We start from the raw sequence: 17,919 nt of genomic DNA, 5'->3' as shown, positions 1-17,919 counted from the left end.
TCGCGCCTCATCGAGCACCTTCGCTCCCACACGGGGGAGAAGCCCTGCGGCTGCGGGGGATGCGCGCGGTCCTTCTCCCGGAAATCCTGCCGCCTCATCCACTCCAGGATCCACACCGGGGAGAAGCCCTACGGCTGCGGGGAATGCGGAAAGGCCTTTTTCCAGAAGTCACACCTCACCCTGCATCAGTGGACTCACACGGGGGAGAAGCCCTGCGGCTGCGGGGGATGCGCGCGGTCCTTCTCCCGGAAATCCTGCCGCCTCATCCACTCCAGGATCCACACCGGGGAGAAGCCCTACGGCTGCGGGGAATGCGGAAAGGCCTTTTTCCAGAAGTCACACCTCATCCTGCATCAGAGGACTCACACGGGGGAGAAGCCCTACGGCTGCGCGGAGCGCGGGAAAGCTTCTCCCAGAACTCCTGCCTCCTGATCCACAGGCGGACTCGCGGGGAAGAAACCGTACGAGTGCTCCGACTGCGGGAAGACCTTCTCCCAGAAGGCGAACCTCATCCGCCAAGCTCATCCGCCACCACGGGATCCACACGAGGGAGAAGCTGCACGGGTGAAGAGACCGTGGGATCGTCACAAAGTCACATCACGAGGTCGCCGAACCTCTAGGAGGGACATCGCCAGGGAAACAGCCCTCAACCAAAACTACGACGCCACCCTAGGCAGAGGTCCCATATCGGGATGAAATTCGGCCACTTTGGTGGCTTAAGGAACGCATGGTCAGCTGGGCGCTGTGGCTCACGCCTGTAATCCCACCACTTTGGGACGCCGAGGCGAGTGGATCACCTGAGGTCAGGAGTTCAAGACCAGTCTGGCCAACATGGTGAAAGCTCGGCTCTACTAAAAGTACAAAAAATTAGCCGGGAATTGTGGCAGGCACCTGGAATTCCAGCTACTCAGGAGGCTGGAGGCAGGAGAATCGCTTGAACCCGGGAGGCGGAGATTGCAGTGAGTCGAGATCGCACCACTGCACTCCAGGCTGGGTGACAGAGTGAGACTCAGTCTCAAAAACAAACAACAAAAAAGCATGGTCTGTTAAAACTAACGATGGAAGGGTAATGGTAATGTAGAGTGATCTATTTTTGTAAGTATACTTTTTTTTTTTTTTTGAGACAGAGTCCTCGTTCTGTCACCCAGGCTGAAGTGCAGTGGTGCAATCTCGACTCACTGCAACCTCCGCCTCCCAGGTTCATGTGATTCTCCTGCCTCAGCCTCCTGAGTAGGTGGGATTACAGGTGCCCGCCAGCGTGCCTGGCCAACTTTTTGTTTTTAGTAGAGATGGAATTTCACCATGTTGGTCAGGCTGGTCTCGAACTCCTGATCTCATGATCTGCCCACCTCGGCCTCCCAAAGTGCTGGGATTACAGGCCTGAGCCACTTTAGCCAGGATATACTTAATTATAAAGACAACTGTGGATATGAAGTTTTTTTTTCTTTTCAGATGGAGTTTCACTCTTGTTGCCCAGGCTATGGGAAGAAATGAAATCATTACGACTAACAGATCTAAAAAGCATGAGAACGTCCCAGAGGGACGCAGGGGTGTGTTCCGAGTGTGCTACAGACAGGTAATTTTTATTTTTGTGTTGCACTGGTGAACAGAACCTAATTGTGAATCTGTAGACATACATACCATAATATATAGAAGATCTATGGAGACTTTCTATGCTAAATTATACCCTTCTGTATTTGTGATACAGAACTGGAGTAAGATGAACATATTATTAAACCAGAGAGGCCCACTGCAGCACCACATACCATTTCTTCTGTTTGTCGTCACGTATTACAGAGCCCCTGAACCTGGAAGCTAACAATTTCATGACATCTGATAACTCACAGTCAACTAGTTTATATTTCTGGCTGGGCTCGGTCGCTCACACCTGTAAACCCAACACTTTGGGAGGCTGAGGTGGGCGGATCACCTGAGGTCAGGAGTTTGAGACCAGCCTGGCCAACATGGTAAAACCCCATCACTATGAAAAATACAAAAATTAGCCGAGCATGCTGGTGCATGCCTGTAATCTTAGTAATCCCAGCTACTTGGGAGGCTCAGGCAAGAGAATTGCTTGAGCCCGGGAGGCAGAGGTTGCAGTGAGCCGAGATCACACCACTGCACTCCAGCCTGGATGACAGAGCAAGATTTTGTCTCAAAAAAAACCCAAAAAACCCAAAACAGGGTTTTGGTGTCATGGTGTTTGAAACAGCTTTTGGAAGCAAAAATATTTTGGAAAGAAGAGTCCCTCAACCAATGTTTCTCTGGAATCTAACGAATCTAACATAACCTCAGTGAAGTGCATCTTGTTTAGGGACAGGGGTAAATGGGATGTCTCTGTACCTTCCTCTCAATTGTGCTGTGAACCTAAACTGCTCTAAAAAAGTCCTTAAAAAGAGCTGTCGTAGGCCAGGCGTGGTGGCTCATGCCTGTAATCCCAGCACTTTGGGAGACCAAGGCGGGCGGATCACAAGGTCAGGAGTTCAAGACCAGCGTGGCCAACGTAGTGAAACCGTCTCTACTAAAAATACAAAAAATTAGCTGGGCATGGTGGCGGGCACCTGTAATCCGAGCTACTCGGGAGGCTGAGGCAGGAGAATCGCTTGAACCCAGAAGGCGGAGGTTGCAGTAAGCTGAGTTCGAACCATTGCTCTCCAGCCTGGGCAATAGTGTGAGACTCCATCTAAAAAACAAAAACAAAAAAACAAAACAAAATGCATACACACAAAAAAACCAGCTGTCTTAAATCTGTTTAGGGGTGATCATGTTCCATATACCGGTAGCATTTGGGGAGAAGGCTGGGAGGCTCTCCTGCTCCAGGGCTAGGGCTTTTGTGTTTCAGGTTTCCTGACACCAGCCTCAAGAAGCCACAGATAAGGATGGAAATGGTATGAAGAGACTCTTCCTCTTTCCCAAGACTCCTGAAGCCATTGTAAGCTTCCTTCTTGGTGCTCCTCACTGGCGTAGACATAATTCTTCCCAATCAGCCTTGATAGGCGTGCACATCCACCAGCCAGGTGGTTAGGTAGGCAGAGGTTACCTGCACTGACCATGCCTCTGAGGTTCCTGGCTCCTAAATGGGCCCTTCAGGAGGTATTTTTTTGTTTGAGATGGTGCTTTGCTCTGTCACCCAGGCTGGAGTACAGTCCTGCAATCATAGCTCACTGCAGCCTCCACCCCCTGGGCTCAAGTGATCCTCCCGCCTCAGCCTCCCACGTAGCTGGGACTACAGGCACACAGCAGTACACCTGGCCAATTTTTGTAGAGGCGGGGTTTCACTGTGTTAGCCAGGCTGGTCTCAAACTCCTGGACTCAAGATCCTCCTGCCTTGGCCTCCCAAAGTGCTGGGGTTACAGGCATAAGTCACTGCGCCAAGCCCAAGAACATTTTTGATTATCACACAGGGTAGTGGGGTGGAGGGTGCCACCGGCATCCAGTGAATAGAGAAAGACTCAGAGCGTGGCCAAGCACTTTGTAACGCATGGGACATCCCCCAACAGCAAAGAACCATCCAGCGCAAGACGTCAACGGACACAGCAGCGCTAGGCTGGAGTCGGATTGGTGGTCTTTGCGTGCTATACTTAGATTTACGCCCCGTAGGCGTTGGGGAGGCTTAGATGGCTCCGGAATGGTGAGATTCCCCTCAGTGGGAGAAATCTCAGGACAGACACCGCCTGGCACCCAGCATTAGGCAAAATCGACCTGGTGGCCATCCCCAGCGTCCTCTGGCCGACCATGCGTTGCAGGGCCTCCTGCATGTCCCGGTTCCGCAGCGTGTAGATGGCCGGGTACAGCAGCGGGGTGACGTTGATATAGATGAGCGAGACCAGCTTGTCCTCCTCAAGGGAACGGCTGTTCAGGGGCCTGGCATACATGGCCGTGGCACAGCCGTAGTGGAGCACGGCCACGGTGAGGTGGGACGCCACCGTGTTGAAGGCCTTGCGGCGGCCCGCGACCCCCCCAACACCCAGGATGACCACCAGCACCCGGGTGTAGGAGAGCAGGATGAGGAGCAGGGGTAGCACCAGCAGCAGCAGGCAGGCCACCAGGAGGACGCGCTCCTGCAGGGCCCGGCACCCGCAGGCCAGCACCAGCACGGCCGGGAGGTCGCAGAAGACGTGGTTGACCAGGCCGCCGCGGCAGAAGGGCAGCTGGAAGATGGCCGCGGTGAGGCCCAGGGCCAGGACAGAGCCACCCGTGCAGCAGGCGGCCAGCAGGCCCCAGCAGACGTCCATGGTCATGAGCCGAGGGTAGTAGAGTGGGTGGCAGATGGCCAGGTAGCGGTCTAGGGCCATGGCAGCCAGCAGCAGGCACTCGGAGCCCCCCAGGGCCACGAAGAGGCCCATCTGGGCGGCGCAGGTAGATGGGGCCACAGCCTGGCCCCTGGAGGGCAGGAGGAAGCCGGCCAGCATGCGTGGCGTGAGCACCAGCGTGTAGGCTGCCTCCGCCGCGGACAGCGCCCCCAGGAAGAAGTACATTGGCGAGTGCAGGGCGGGGTCCACCAGGGCCAGGCCCAGGATCAGTAGGTTCCCCGCCAGGGTGGCCAGGTAGAGCGGCAAGAAGAGGATGAAGAGCAGCACGCGGAGCAGCCCAGGATCACGAACTCCTGCAGGGCTGTCCCATTGGACTCAGGCCAGCAGCTCGCGTTGGGGTCTGCGGCAGGGACAGGAGTGCAGGCTGGAGAGGTGTCACTGTGACACCTCCCTCCCAGACACCTGTATGCCTTTTGCCTGTCCTAGGCCCCAGAACCCCACGCCCAGCCTTCTGAGGGCTACCCTTTCTCACTCTGACCCCACCTTCTCCCAGGAACCCAGAATCCTCCCCTCAATCCATCCTGGGCACCCCTCACTTCCCCCAGTCCAATGTTCCCCGGAAATTCAGATGGCCGGAGCTGCTGTGCTGTGCCCTGCATGCTTCCAGGCACCCAGGGGTCTCCTTCAGACCTGGCCACCCCCCCTCCCAGTTCTATCCCACCTCCTAAAACCTACCTCGTCCATACCTAGGAAGGCAGGCATCCTGGTTCCCAGCCTACAGTGAGAAGGAAGAGCTGCAGCCGGCGGGGAAGGACTGGAAGGAGTCCGGGTTCTCCCGGGTGATCTCTGCGTGGAGTGGGCTGGTTCTGAGCAGCAGGAATGACCAGTCCTGCAGACAGAGCCACGCGGGTGAAGTCTCAGGAGCAGCGGGAGAATCCTCTGTGCACAGAGGCCGCCTGACCCCCTGCACACCTCCCGGCCCTGAGCTGATAGAACAGTGCATCCATCATCTCTCCTGCCCTGGGATGGGTGCTTTATGATTCCCTTTTCTTCCCCTTTGCTGGATTCAGGACAAACCCATTGCAATCCTGGGTTCATCATTTCTCCCTCAGTCGCAGAGAAAATAACTACCAGGGAAGCGCATCCACCCTCTCCACGGGGGCAGCCACCTCGTGAGGAAGAGCAGCCTTCACGAGTCAGAGCACCTGCTGCCCTGGTCATGAGGAGAATTCCAGTCCTTCCTCTTAGATGAAGAATCATATATCATCATCATTATTGAGACTGGGTCTTGCTCCGTTGCCCAGGCTGGAGGGCAGTGGTGTGGTCTTGGCTCACTGCGCTCTCCGCCTCCTGGGTTCAAGCAATCCTCCCATCTCAGCCCCCCAGGTAGTTGGGACCGCAGGTGAACACCGCCTCATCTAGATAATTTTTCTAATTTTTATTTTTTGAGACAGTGTCTCATATCACTCTGTTGCCCAGGCTGCAGTGCAGTGGCGCAATCTCAGCTCACTGCAGCCTCTGCCTCCCAGGTTCAAGTGATTCTCCTGCCTCAGCCTCCCGAGTAGCTGGGATTACAGGCATGTTCCACCATGCCCAGCTAATTTTTGTATTTTTAGTAGAGATGGGGTTTCACTATGTTGTCCAGGCTGCTCTCAAACTCCTGACCACAGCTGATCCGCCTCACCTTCCCAAAGTGCTGGGATTACAGGAATGAGCCACCGTGCCTGCCCTAATTTTTCTATTTTTTGTTGAGACAGGGTTTCGCCATGTTACTCAGGCTGGTCTTGAACTCCTGCACTCAAGCGATCTGTCTGCCTTGGCTTCCCAAAGTGCTGGGATTACAGGGGTGGGCTACTGCACCCTACCTTTTTTTTTTTTTTTTTTTTTGAGACAGGGTCTCATTCTGTTACCTAAGTTGGAGTGTGGTGGTGTGATCACACAGCTCACTGCAGCCTCAACCTCCCAGACTGAGGCAGTCCTCCTGCCTCAGCCCCCAGGTAACTGAGACCATGGGTGCCTGCCACGACACCTATTTTTTTTTTTAATCACTTGTAGAAATAGGGTCTCCTTATATTGCCCAGGCTGTTCTCAAACTTCTGGGCTCAAGTGATCCTCGTGCCTCAGCCTCCCAAAGTGCTGGGATTACAGGTGTGAGCCACCACACCCAGCCCATGTTTTAAAATTTTTAAAAACTTCTTTACATTTTTTTAAATGTTAGAAGACTTTATAACTTTTTTAATTTTAAAACGCTTAATTTTAAAAAAAAGCTTAAGCATTTTTAAAATTTAAGGAACTTTTAAAAAAACTAAAAAATTTTTTAATTTTAAAAAACTTAAAAATTTTTAATTTTAAAAAAACTTTAAATTTTTTTAAGTTAAAAAAAAAAAAAAAAAAGCTTTGTAGAGATGGGGTCTAGCTGTGTTACCCAGGCTGGTCTCAAGCTGTGGGCTTCAAGTGAAACTCCTGCCTCAGCCTCTTGAGTAGCTGGGACTACAGGTGTGTACCACAATGCTCAGTTAATTTATTTTATTTGTGTAGACATGGGACTCTTGCTATGTTGCCCAGGCTGGTCTCGAACACTCCTGGGCTCAAGTGAGCCTTGGCCTCCCAAAATGCTGGAATTACAGGCATGAGCCACCACACCCAGCCCAGAACCATATTTCCTACTGCCTCCTGAACAGTTCCAACAACCCTTCCAACTCAACCTGTCCCAAGCTCAAGCTGTTATTTCTAACCCAAGCCTCCCCACCCTTTCTGGGAATGGAGCTGGCCCAGTGCGGAAATCAGGAAGATTCATTCCAAATTAATTCTCTTTCCAGCACCCTCGAATGCAACTGGGCACCACAGATGCACCTCCACCTTGGAAAGTCTTCTCTTTCCCCTGAGTCCTGTTTCCTCTTTCCTTTCTGAGAAAGAGTCTCGTTCTGTTGCCCAGGCTGGAGTGCAGTGGCGCGATCTCGGCTCACTGCAACCTCTGCCTCCCTGGTTCAAGCAATTCTCCTGCCTTGGCTTTCCGAGTAGCTGGGATTACAGATGCGTGCCACCACACCTGGCTAATTTTTGTATTTTTAGTAGAGAAAAGGTCTCACCCTGTTGGCCTGGCTTGGTCTCGAACTCCTGACCTCTAGTGACCTGCCTGCCTTGACCTCCCAAAGTGAGCCACTGGGCCTGGCCCTGTTTTCTCTTTCCTAACAGATCCTCCCTGATCTTCCAGTTGCAGCCAACTTCTGAATCACTTTTCCATGCCACGAATTAGAACAGCCCTTCGGATCCACAGGTATCAATTCTTTGCTTAACCATCCCTCTCAACCATCAGGGTCGAGTCCACACTCCTTAGCACGGCACTCGTGTTTGTTTGTTTTTTTTTTTTGAGACGGAGTTTCGCTCTTGTTGCCCAGGCTGGAGTGCAATGGCACGATCTCAGCTCACTGCAACCTCCACCTCCTGGGTTCAAGCAATTTTCCTGCCTCAGCTTCCCAAGTAGCTGGGATTACAGGTGCCCACCACCACGCCCGGCTAATTTTTGTATTTTTAGTGGAGATGGAGTTTCGCTATATTGGGCAGGCTGGTCTTGAACTCCTGACCTCAGGTGATCCACCCACCTCGGCCGCCCAAAGGCACTTGGGGTCTTTCACAAGGTCATGCCCTGCATCATCTTTTGTTCCCTTCCCCTGTGCAACACGTACCCCCGTTGGAGTGAGGGACTCACGTCCTGAATGCACCGTGACTTTGCTCAAGCTGTTCTCATTTCCTGGATCTACCCACCTGGGAAAGTTCTAGTCATCCTCCAAGGCTGCATGTGTACGCCACGTCCTGGGTGATGACTCTTGTTCCCCAGGCAGGCTCGGTGCCACCCTCTAATCCCACCGTCATTTAGGCAACTCTGCTAAACTCCATTTCCTGCAATCAAAGATTTGAATTGTGTTTATCTGTCTTGTTTGCTGAATTATCATAAGTGAAGGAATGGCCGGGCGTGCTGGCTCATGCCTGTAATCCTGGCACTTTGGGAGGCCGAGGTGGGCAGATCACAAGGTCAGGAGTTAGAGACCAGCCTGGCCAACATGGTGAAACCCTGCCTCTACTAAAAATATAAAAATTAGCTGGGCGTGGTGGCGGGCACCTGTAATCCCAGCTACTCAGGAGGCTGAGGCAGGAGAAACACTTGAACCCAGGAGGTGGAGGTTTCAGTGAGCCGAGATTGCGCCACTGTGCTCCAGCCTGGGCGATAGAGTGAGACTCCATCTCAAAATAAGTGAAGGAATTAGTTGTGCTGTCCTTATTTCTCCATCATGTGTGCCTCCTCTCACTGTCCCCCTGACTTGGGGTTCTGGCCCTGGAACCTCAGAGAGCCAGAGGCTACCGCCTTGTGCTGCAGTCAGTTGTTTCGAATTCTGTTGGATCCTCCCCTAAAAATGCCCCTTGGCATTTGCCATCAGTTACCATCAATCTCAGATGAGGTACCTGCAGTAAATCAGCTTCATGGTCAATACTGCCCCAAATTACTAGAATCACGTCCCTCTGCGCACCCAGCCAAAGGTCAACCATCCAGCCTTCCTCTGTTCTCATTCAACTGAGGTACATCCTTCTCCTCCTCTTTTTCTTCGTGTACCCCAGTCCTTAAGACTTTATACTCCTTTAAAGATGCCTTAAGGAACTAAAAGTAGATCTATCATTCGATCCAGCAATCCTACCCCTGAATATCTACCCAGAGGAAAATACATCATTATATGAAAAAGACATGCATATTTATAGCAGCACAATTTGAAATTGCAAAACTGTGGAACCAGCCCAAATGCCCAACAATCAATGAGTAAAGAAAATGTGGTGTGTATATATATACCATCGACTACTACCCAGCCATAAAAAGGAATGAAGTAATGACATTCGCAGCAACCTGGATGGAGTTGGAGACCATTCTTCTAAGTGAAGTAACTCAGGAATAGAAAACCGAACATCCTATGTTCTCACTTGTAAGTAGGAGCTCAGCTATGAGGATGCAAATGCATAAGAATGATACAATGGGATGGGCACGGTGGCTCTTACCTGTAATCCCAGCACTTTGGGAAGCCAAGGCAGGCAGATCACAAGGTCAAGAGATCGAGACCATCTTGGCCAACATGGTGAAACCCCGTCTCTACTAAAAATACAAAAATTAGCTGGGCATGGTGGCGCATGCCTGTCATCCTAGCTACTAGGGAGGCTGAGGCAGGAGAATCGCTTGAACCCTGGAGGTGGAGGTTGCAGTGAGACGAGGTCGCGCTAGCGCACTCCAGCCTGGCCACAGAGCAAGACTCTGTCTCAAAAAAAAGAAAAAAAGAAAAAAAGATACAATGGACCTTGGGGACTTGGAGAGAAGGTTGGGATCGGGGTGGATAAAATGCTACGCATTGGGTACAGTGTACACTGCTTGGGTGACAGGTGCACGAAAATCTCAGAAATCGCCACTAAAGAGCTTATCCATGGAACCAACCACCACCTGTTCCCTAAATACCTATTGAAATAATTTTAAAAAACTTAACTCCTTTGAAACCGAACACAAACTCTCCTTCCCTAAGAAGCCTTACCTGGCTAGGTTGACGCAGTGCTTCAAGACACTTACACACCCACCAGGGTGGATGCCCACCAATGTCCAGCAAACTACGGGATCAGGCTGATACTGACATTTCATCATCAGAGCCATTCCTTGATATTTAACTGATGGTTCCTCTCCTCACAGGAGGCTGTTAGTATGTTGAGGTTACTTTTTTAGAGCTTAGACTAACAGCCACTGCATTGAGAACCATGAAATCCATCTTTGAACATCTACCGTGTAAGGATGAGCTGATCAGTGTATGAGCTCGTCTCCTCACCAGAAAATAAGAGTTGGACCAGATGTTTTTTTTTTTTTTTTTTTTTTGAGACAGAGTCTTGCTCTGTCGCCCAGGCTGGAGTGCAATGGTGTGATCTTGACTCACTGCAAGCTTCACCTCCCGGGTTCAAGCGATTCTCCTGCCTCAGCCTCCCGAGTACCTGGGACTAACAGGCCTCCACCACCACCCCTGGCTAATTTTTTGTATTTTTAGTAGAGACGGGGTTTCACCATGTTAGCCAGGATGGTCTCGATCTTCTGACCTCGTGATCTGCCCGCCTTGGCCTCCCAAAGTGCTGGGATTACAGGCATGACCCACCACGTCTGGCCCAGATGATCTTTATGTTTCTTCTGGTTCTGATTTTTTTTTTTTTTGAGACAGTCTCACTCTGTCGCCCAGGGTGGAGTCCAGTGGTGCCAGCTAGGCTCAGTGCAATATATGCCTCCTGGGTTCAACTGATTCTCCTTCCTCAGCCTCCCAAGTAGCTGGGATTACAGGCATGCACCACCACGCCCAGCTAATTTTTGTAATTTTAGCAGACATGAGGTTTTGCCATGTTGGCCAGGCTGGTCTTGAACTCCTGACCTCAGGTGATCTGCCCACCTTGGCCTCCCAAAGTGTTGGGATTACCACATGCGGCCTCTGGTTCTGATACTTTATGGTTCCATTGAAAGTTGTGTTTGTGCCAGACAGCAGCTCACGCCTATAATCTCAGCACTTTGGGAGGCAGAGGTGGGAGGATCTCTTGAGTCCAGGGGTTTGAGACCAGCTTTGACAACATAGGGAGACCTCATCTCTACAAAAAATTTAAAAATTAGCCAGGCATGGTGGCACGCATCTGTAGTCCCACCTATTTGGAAGGCCGAAGCAGGAGGATTACTTGAGCCCAGGAGTTTGAGGCTGCAGTGAGCTATGACTGCACCACTGCACTCCAACCTGGGCCACAGAGCAAATACCTCATCTCTAAAAAAAAAAAAAGGAAAAGAAAGTTATGTTTGTAATTATACTTTTATTTCCAAGGTAAACCGTATTTAAAAAAAGAAAAGACATTTTGTTTCAGGAGCCGTGTTGGGAACAGGCCTCCAAATCTGGCCATAAACAAAATCTCTGCAGCACAGTGACATGTTCACGATGGCCATGAGGCCCACGCTGAAGGTTGTGGGTTTACCGGAATGAGGGCAAGGAACACCTGGCTCACCCAGGGCGGAAAACCGCTTAAGGCGTTCTTAAACCACAAACAATGGCATGAGCGACCTGTGCCTTAAGGACATGCTCCTGCCGCAGATAACTAGCCAGAGCCCATCCCTTTGTTTTGGCCCATCCCTTTGTTTCCCATAAGGAATACTTTTAGTTAATCTATAATCTATAGAAACAATGCTTAACACTGGCTTACTGTCAATAAACATGTGGGTCAAACTTTGTTTGGGGCTCTCAGCTCTGAAGGCTGTGAGTCCCCTGATTTCCCACTCCACACTCTATATGTGTGTGTGTGTGTCTTTAATTCCTCTAGCACCGCTGGGTTAGGGTCTCCACGACCGAGCTGGTCTTGGCAGAGCCAGGCTGCTATGAACTGTGATCAAGCCACTGCACTCCAGCTTGGGCAACAGAGCAAGACCCTTTCTCGAAAAAAGTTTGAAGACATCAGTTTACTTTAGAATTGTAAGTCAGTAAGGCAGGTGTTAAGCGATGCATAATATGATACCTATTCACAGACACCCATTCACAGATCTTAGAAGGGCCTCAGACCAATGTACATACCAAAAAGCCTCTTTTAGCTGGGTACGGGGATTCATGCCTGTAATCTCAGCGTTCTGGGAGGCCGAGGCAGGTAGATCACTTGAGCCTAGGAGTTCAAGATCAGCCTGGGCAACACAGAAAGACCTCGTCTCTACAAACAATTTAAAATTCAGCCAGGCATGGTGGTGTGCACCAGTAGACCCAGCTACTTGGGAGGCTGAGGTGGGAGGATCGCTTAGTCCAGGAGTTCGAGGCTGAAGGCAGCTATGTTCAAGCTACTGCAGTCCAGTCTAGGCAACAGAGCAAGACCCTGTCTCTTAAAAAAAAAAAAAAAAAAAGAGTTGGGGAAGGGGCCAGGTGTGGTGGCTCACGCCTATAATCCCAGCACTTTGGGAGGCTGAGGCAGGTGGATCACCTAAGGTCAGGAGTTTGAGACCAGCCTGGCAAACATGGTGAAACCCCATCTCTACTAAAAATACAAAAAATTAGCCAGGTGTGGTGGTGGATGCCTGTAATCCTAGCTACTTGGGAGGCTGAGGCAGGGAGAATTGCTTGAATGCGGGAGGCAGAGATTGCAGTGAGCAGAGATTGCACCACTGCACTGCAGCCTGGGAGACAAAAGTGAGACTCCATCTCAAGAAGAAAAAAGAAAAAGCTCTTTCTAGCTATACGAATTTGTTTGTGTAAGTGCCCATTTGCACAGCTGTTTGCCAGTGTACAGTGCAATCTGGGATGTGGTTGCCTTCTTCATCCAATTCTGGGGTCACCTCAGGGAAGTCTGGGGGCTGGAGTCTAAAGGCTTGGTTTCTGTTCCTGTCTGGCCTGTGGAACGGCATGTGATGTTGACAAGTTACATTTTTTTCTCTGGGTTTTAGATTCTTCATCTACCCCCCTTGATGAGGAACTCAAGGGCTGTGGCCACTGAGAGTGCCCCAAGATCAAATTTTCCAGTTCCCTGAGGCAGGAGCCTAGCTTTTGTCTTCGCCTGGGGCACAGTGAAGGGACAAACAGGAGCTTTGGGTTCATAGCTGCGTTTTCCTCTCAACTCTTTCAGTTATGAGTCGGGAGAGCTTAGGGGGAGTTTTTTAACATTTTCAAGCATCAGCAACGTCCTTAAACCCACAGGATTGTTTTGGTTTGTTTATTTATTTATTTATTTTTGAGAGAGAGTCTCGCTCTGTCGCCCAGACTGGAGTGCCGTGGTGCGATCTCGGCTCACTACAAGCTCCATCTCCTGAGTTCTCGCCATTCTTCTGCCTCAGCCTTCTGAGTAGCTGAGACTACAGGTGCCCACCACCACGCCCGGCTTTTTTGTATTTTTAGTAGAGATGGGGTTTTACCATGTTAGCCAGGATGGTCTCGATCTCCTGACCTCGTGATCTGCCAGTCTCGGTCTCCGAAAGTGCTGGGATTACAGGCGTGAGCCACTGCGCCCGGCTTATTTATTTATTTTTGAGATGGAGTTTCACTCTTGTCACCCAGCCTGGAGTGCAGTGGCATGATCTCGGCTTATTGCGACCTCTGCCTCCGGGTCCAAGCGATTCTCCTGCCTTAGCCTCCTGAATAGCTGGGATTACAGGCGTGCACCACCACACCTGGCTAAATTAAAAAAATTTTTTTTTGTATTTTTAGTAGAGACTGGGTGTCACCATGTTGGCCAGGCTGGTCTTGAACTCCTGACTTCAGGTGATCCACCTGCCTTGGCCTCCCAAAGTACTGGGATTATAGGCGTGAGCCACTGCACCCGGCCTGTTTTAGCGATTAATTTAAATGATGTATAGAAAACATCTCCTGCAGTGCTTCCTGTATTTAGTAAGTCTTATTTTTTGTAGGGACAAGGTTTCACTCTGTCACCCAGGCTGAAGCGCGGTGGCATGATCACAGCTCACTGCAGCCTCAATCTCCCAGGCTCAAGTGATTCTCCCACCTAAGCCTCCTTAGTAGCCGGGACCACAGGTGCACACCACCATGCCCAGCTAATTTTTAAAATTACCTGTAGAGACAGGGGTCTCGCTATGTTGCTCAGGCTGGCCTCGAACTCCTGGCCTCAAGGAATCCTCCCATCTCAGCCTTCCAATGTGCTGGGATTATAGGCATGAGCCACTGTGCCCGGCCCAGGAAGTGTTAATGAATAAAAATTACCCAAATCGCAAGATGTCCTTAGTCCTTTTACTTTGCTTCTGGCTCATCACATGCTTGTTACAGTCTACACTGGCTGAAAATCTCAGGATGGAAGACATATCTGGAGAGATTAAATAACCAGTGGGGTAGAGAAGAAAATGCAGGCATCTGGGTGGCAGAGGCATGCGATAGACAAGCATCACCTCCTAGCTGCTCCGTTTCCAAGACCCTGGATGCCTTTACGTTTCCAGCCCGTCTCTCTTTCCCCTTTCCCAGTCCCCAGGCCCCCAACCCCAGCTCTTCCTCCGTGCTTTCCTGGACAATGGCCCAGAGATGCTGACATTGTCTCCAACTTTCCCTTCCTCGGCAGTATCCCCGTATTCCTTCTAAATACTGATGGGAGTGAGAGAACAGAAAACAGCAACGCCTACTGCTGTTATTATTACTGCTATTTGTTGAGCCATTACAATGGGCAAGTGATATGCTAAGTGCACCATAAGCACAATACATTTATTTATTATCTATTTATTTATTTATTGACACGGAGTCTCGATCTGTCACCCAGGCTGGAGTGCAGTGGTGAGATCTCAGATTACTGCAACTTCCACCTCCTGGGTTCAAGCGATTTTCCTGCCTCAGCCTGCTGAGTAGCTGGGATTACAGGCACCCACCATCATGCCCAGCTAATTTTTGTATTTTTAGTAGAGATGGGGTTTCACCATGTTGGCCAGGATAGTCTCTAACTCCTGATCTCAAGTGATCCACCCGCCTCAGCCTCCCAAAGTGCTTGGATTACAGGTGTGAGCCACCACGCCCGGCCAAGCACGAGATTATGTAATCTTTGCAAGACCACTGTGTGGTAGTAGGCATTATTATTATTAATTTACAGAGGAGAGGCCGGGTGTGGTGGTGCAGGCCTATAGTCTCAGCTGCTTGGGAGGCTGAGGCAGGACGATCGCTTGAGTCTGAGAGTTCGAGGCTGCAGTGAGCTATGATTGTACCACTGTACTCCAGCCTGGATGACAGAGTAATACTCTGGTCTCTTAAAAAATAACGTAATTGACGGTGGAGGAAGCTGAGCCTTAGAGAGACTGACTTGGTAAAGGAGTCACATAGCTTCTCTCTGAGCTGGGACCTGTCCCTAGGACTGACTGATTTCAAAGTCTGTTCTTGTATGTAGGGGGATGCTGCCGTTCTGTCTCTCTTATCAGTCTGTATCTTCCCACCCAAATGCGGAGAAAATGAAAAGGGACTGAAAGAGAGACTCAGAGGCACACAGAGAAAAAGAAGTGCAGAACCAGAATGAGGCACGTGACCAGAGGTTGTATGTAGCAGGGAAATTAAAAGTGAAGACATTGGATGGAGTGCCCCCTGCTCAGGTAGCTCACCAGGCTCTGGGCTACAAAAGAGAGAGGAGGGATTGAGAGAGAGAGATTTGGAATCTTCTGTGCCCCACCAGCCTTCTGTACCCAAGACTCCCTTTTTATAGGATTTTCTCTTTACTTTAAACATGGGTTTCAGTTGGGTGAATTCTTTTATATATTTTTTTCCCCAGAGTCTCGCTCTGTCATCCAAGGCTGGGGTGCAATGGTGCAATCTTGGCTCATTGCAACTTCCGCCTCCCAGGTTCAAGCGATTCTCCTGCCTCAGCCTCCCGAATAGCTGGGATTACAAGCGTGTGCCACCATGCTTGGCCAATTTTTGTATTTTTAGTAGAGATGGGGTTTCACCATGTTGGCCAGGCTGGTCTCGAACTCCTGACCCCAAGTGATCCCCCCACCTCAGCCTCCCAAAGTGCTGGGATTACAGGCATGAGCCACCATGCCCAGCCATTGGTGCATTTTTTTTTTTAATTTATAAAGAACAGCAGTTTATTTGACTCATGGTTCTGGAGACTGGGATGTTGATGAATTCTTTTTTTTTGAGACTGAGTTTCACTCTTGTCACCCAGGCTGGAGTGCAATGGCACGACCTCAGCTCACTGCAACCTTTGCCTCCTGGGTTCAAGCGATTCTCGTGCTTCAGCCTCCTGAATAAACTGGGATTACAGGTGCCTGCCACTGTGCCTGGCTAATTATTGTATTTTTAGTAGAGACGGGGTTTTACCATGTTGGCCAGGCTGGTCTTGAACTCCTGACTTCAGGCGATGCACCCGCCTCAGCTTCCCAAAGTGTTAGGATTACAGACGTGAGCCACCACGCCCAACCTCAGTTGGTGAATTCTATCGAGAGCTTTGAACTCAGTCCCCGGCACCCACACCCCAAAAGGAACCATCCCTGGAGAAAGAAGACTAGAGTATGTGACACTCATTTAAAAGAGACATCTGGACAGGCGCGGCGGCTCACGCCTGTAATCCCAGCACTTTGGGAGACTGAGGCAGGTGGATCATGAGGTCAGGAGTTTGAGACCAGCCTGGCCAACATGGTGATACTCTGTCTCTACTAAAAATACAAAAATTAGCTGGGTATGGTGGCAGGTGCCTGTAATCTCAGCTACTCGGGAGGCTGAGGCAGGAGAATCACTTGAACCTGGGAGGCAGAGGTTGCAGTGAGCCGAGATCATGCCACTGCACTCCAGCCTGGGCGACAGGGCGAGACTCCGTCTCAAAAAAATAAATAAAATAAAATAAGACATCCATGCCAGGCGTGGTGGCTCATGCCTGTAATCCCAACACTTTGAGAGGCCAAGGTGGGAAGATAGCTTGAGGCCAGGAATTCAAGACCAGTCTGGGAAACATAGAAAGATCTTGTCTTTACTATTTTTTTAAAAATTAGCCTGGCATGCTGGAGTGCACCTGTAGTCCTGGAGTCCCAGCTACTTGGGAGGATGAGACTAGAGGATCACTTGAATCCAGGAATTCAAGGCTACACTGAGACGCGATCACACCATTGCACTCCAGTGTGGGCGACGGAGCGAGACCCTGTCTCTAAAAATTTCAATTCACATACCAGCATGAGACCCCCTAGCAGAGTGATTAGAGTGTGTGTTTGAGCCAGACTGCCTTTGTCAAAGCTTTGCTCACCCACTAACTAGAGACAAGTGACTTAACCCTCTGCCTCAGTTTCCTCAACTGCAAAATGAGGATCACAGTGGAATCGATTTTGTAGAGGAAGGAAGACCAAATTAGTTAATGGATATAAAGTGTTAGAACATAGGAAGTACGAGGTAAGGGTTGCTAAAGCATTGCTAATAATGTTATTGACTCTGATTAATTAGCTGGGAGGCTAAAAAACAACAAGCCAATAATGGACATGTCCAGACTCAAGACCATCATACCTGAGTTCCAGCCTTCTCTAACTCTCCACTCTTTAGTTGGCCAGGCTCAATTGGTCACCTTCCTATCCTGGAAGGAATACAAGTCCTAACAGTGACTCCTAAGAGAGGAAGAGATCAAGTTTAAGTTGAGGAGAAGATGACTTGGATTCTGAATGGAAGAAGCCCAGGTTCCAACAGTCACAATATGCACCCAGCATAGCTTTGTGGTCTCAACCTCTACCATCTTCTACCTCATTCCTTACGAGCTATACAACAACCTGAATGTGCCCCACTCACTCATTTATCCCAGATCTATTTTTTTTTTTGGCGGGGGGAGGGGGTGGTTTGAGATGGAGTTTCACTCTTGTTGCCCAGGCTGGAGTGCAATGGCACGCTCTCAGCTCACTGCAACCTCCGCCTCCCAGGTTCAAGTGATTCTCTTGCCTCAGACTCCCAAGTATCTGTGATTACAGGCACGTGCCACTATGCCTGGGTAATTTTGTATTTTTAGTTTAGAAACATGGGGTTTCACCATGTTGGTCAGGCTGGTTTTGAACTCCTGACCGCAGGTGATCCACCTAACTCGGCCTCCCAAAGTGCTGGGATTACAGGCATGAGCCACCGTACTGGACCATTTTCCCCAATCTTACCTCTCCAATATCGCAATGACCTTTTCCCACCTGGAAATTTACTCATTCTTCAGG

The sequence above is a fragment of the Pan troglodytes genome, chromosome 6 (assembly GCF_028858775.2).
Source record: "Pan troglodytes isolate AG18354 chromosome 6, NHGRI_mPanTro3-v2.0_pri, whole genome shotgun sequence".
NCBI classification, from domain to species: domain Eukaryota; kingdom Metazoa; phylum Chordata; class Mammalia; order Primates; family Hominidae; genus Pan; species Pan troglodytes.
The sequence above is the reverse complement of the archived record's forward strand: the minus strand, read 5'-3'. Positions refer to the sequence as shown.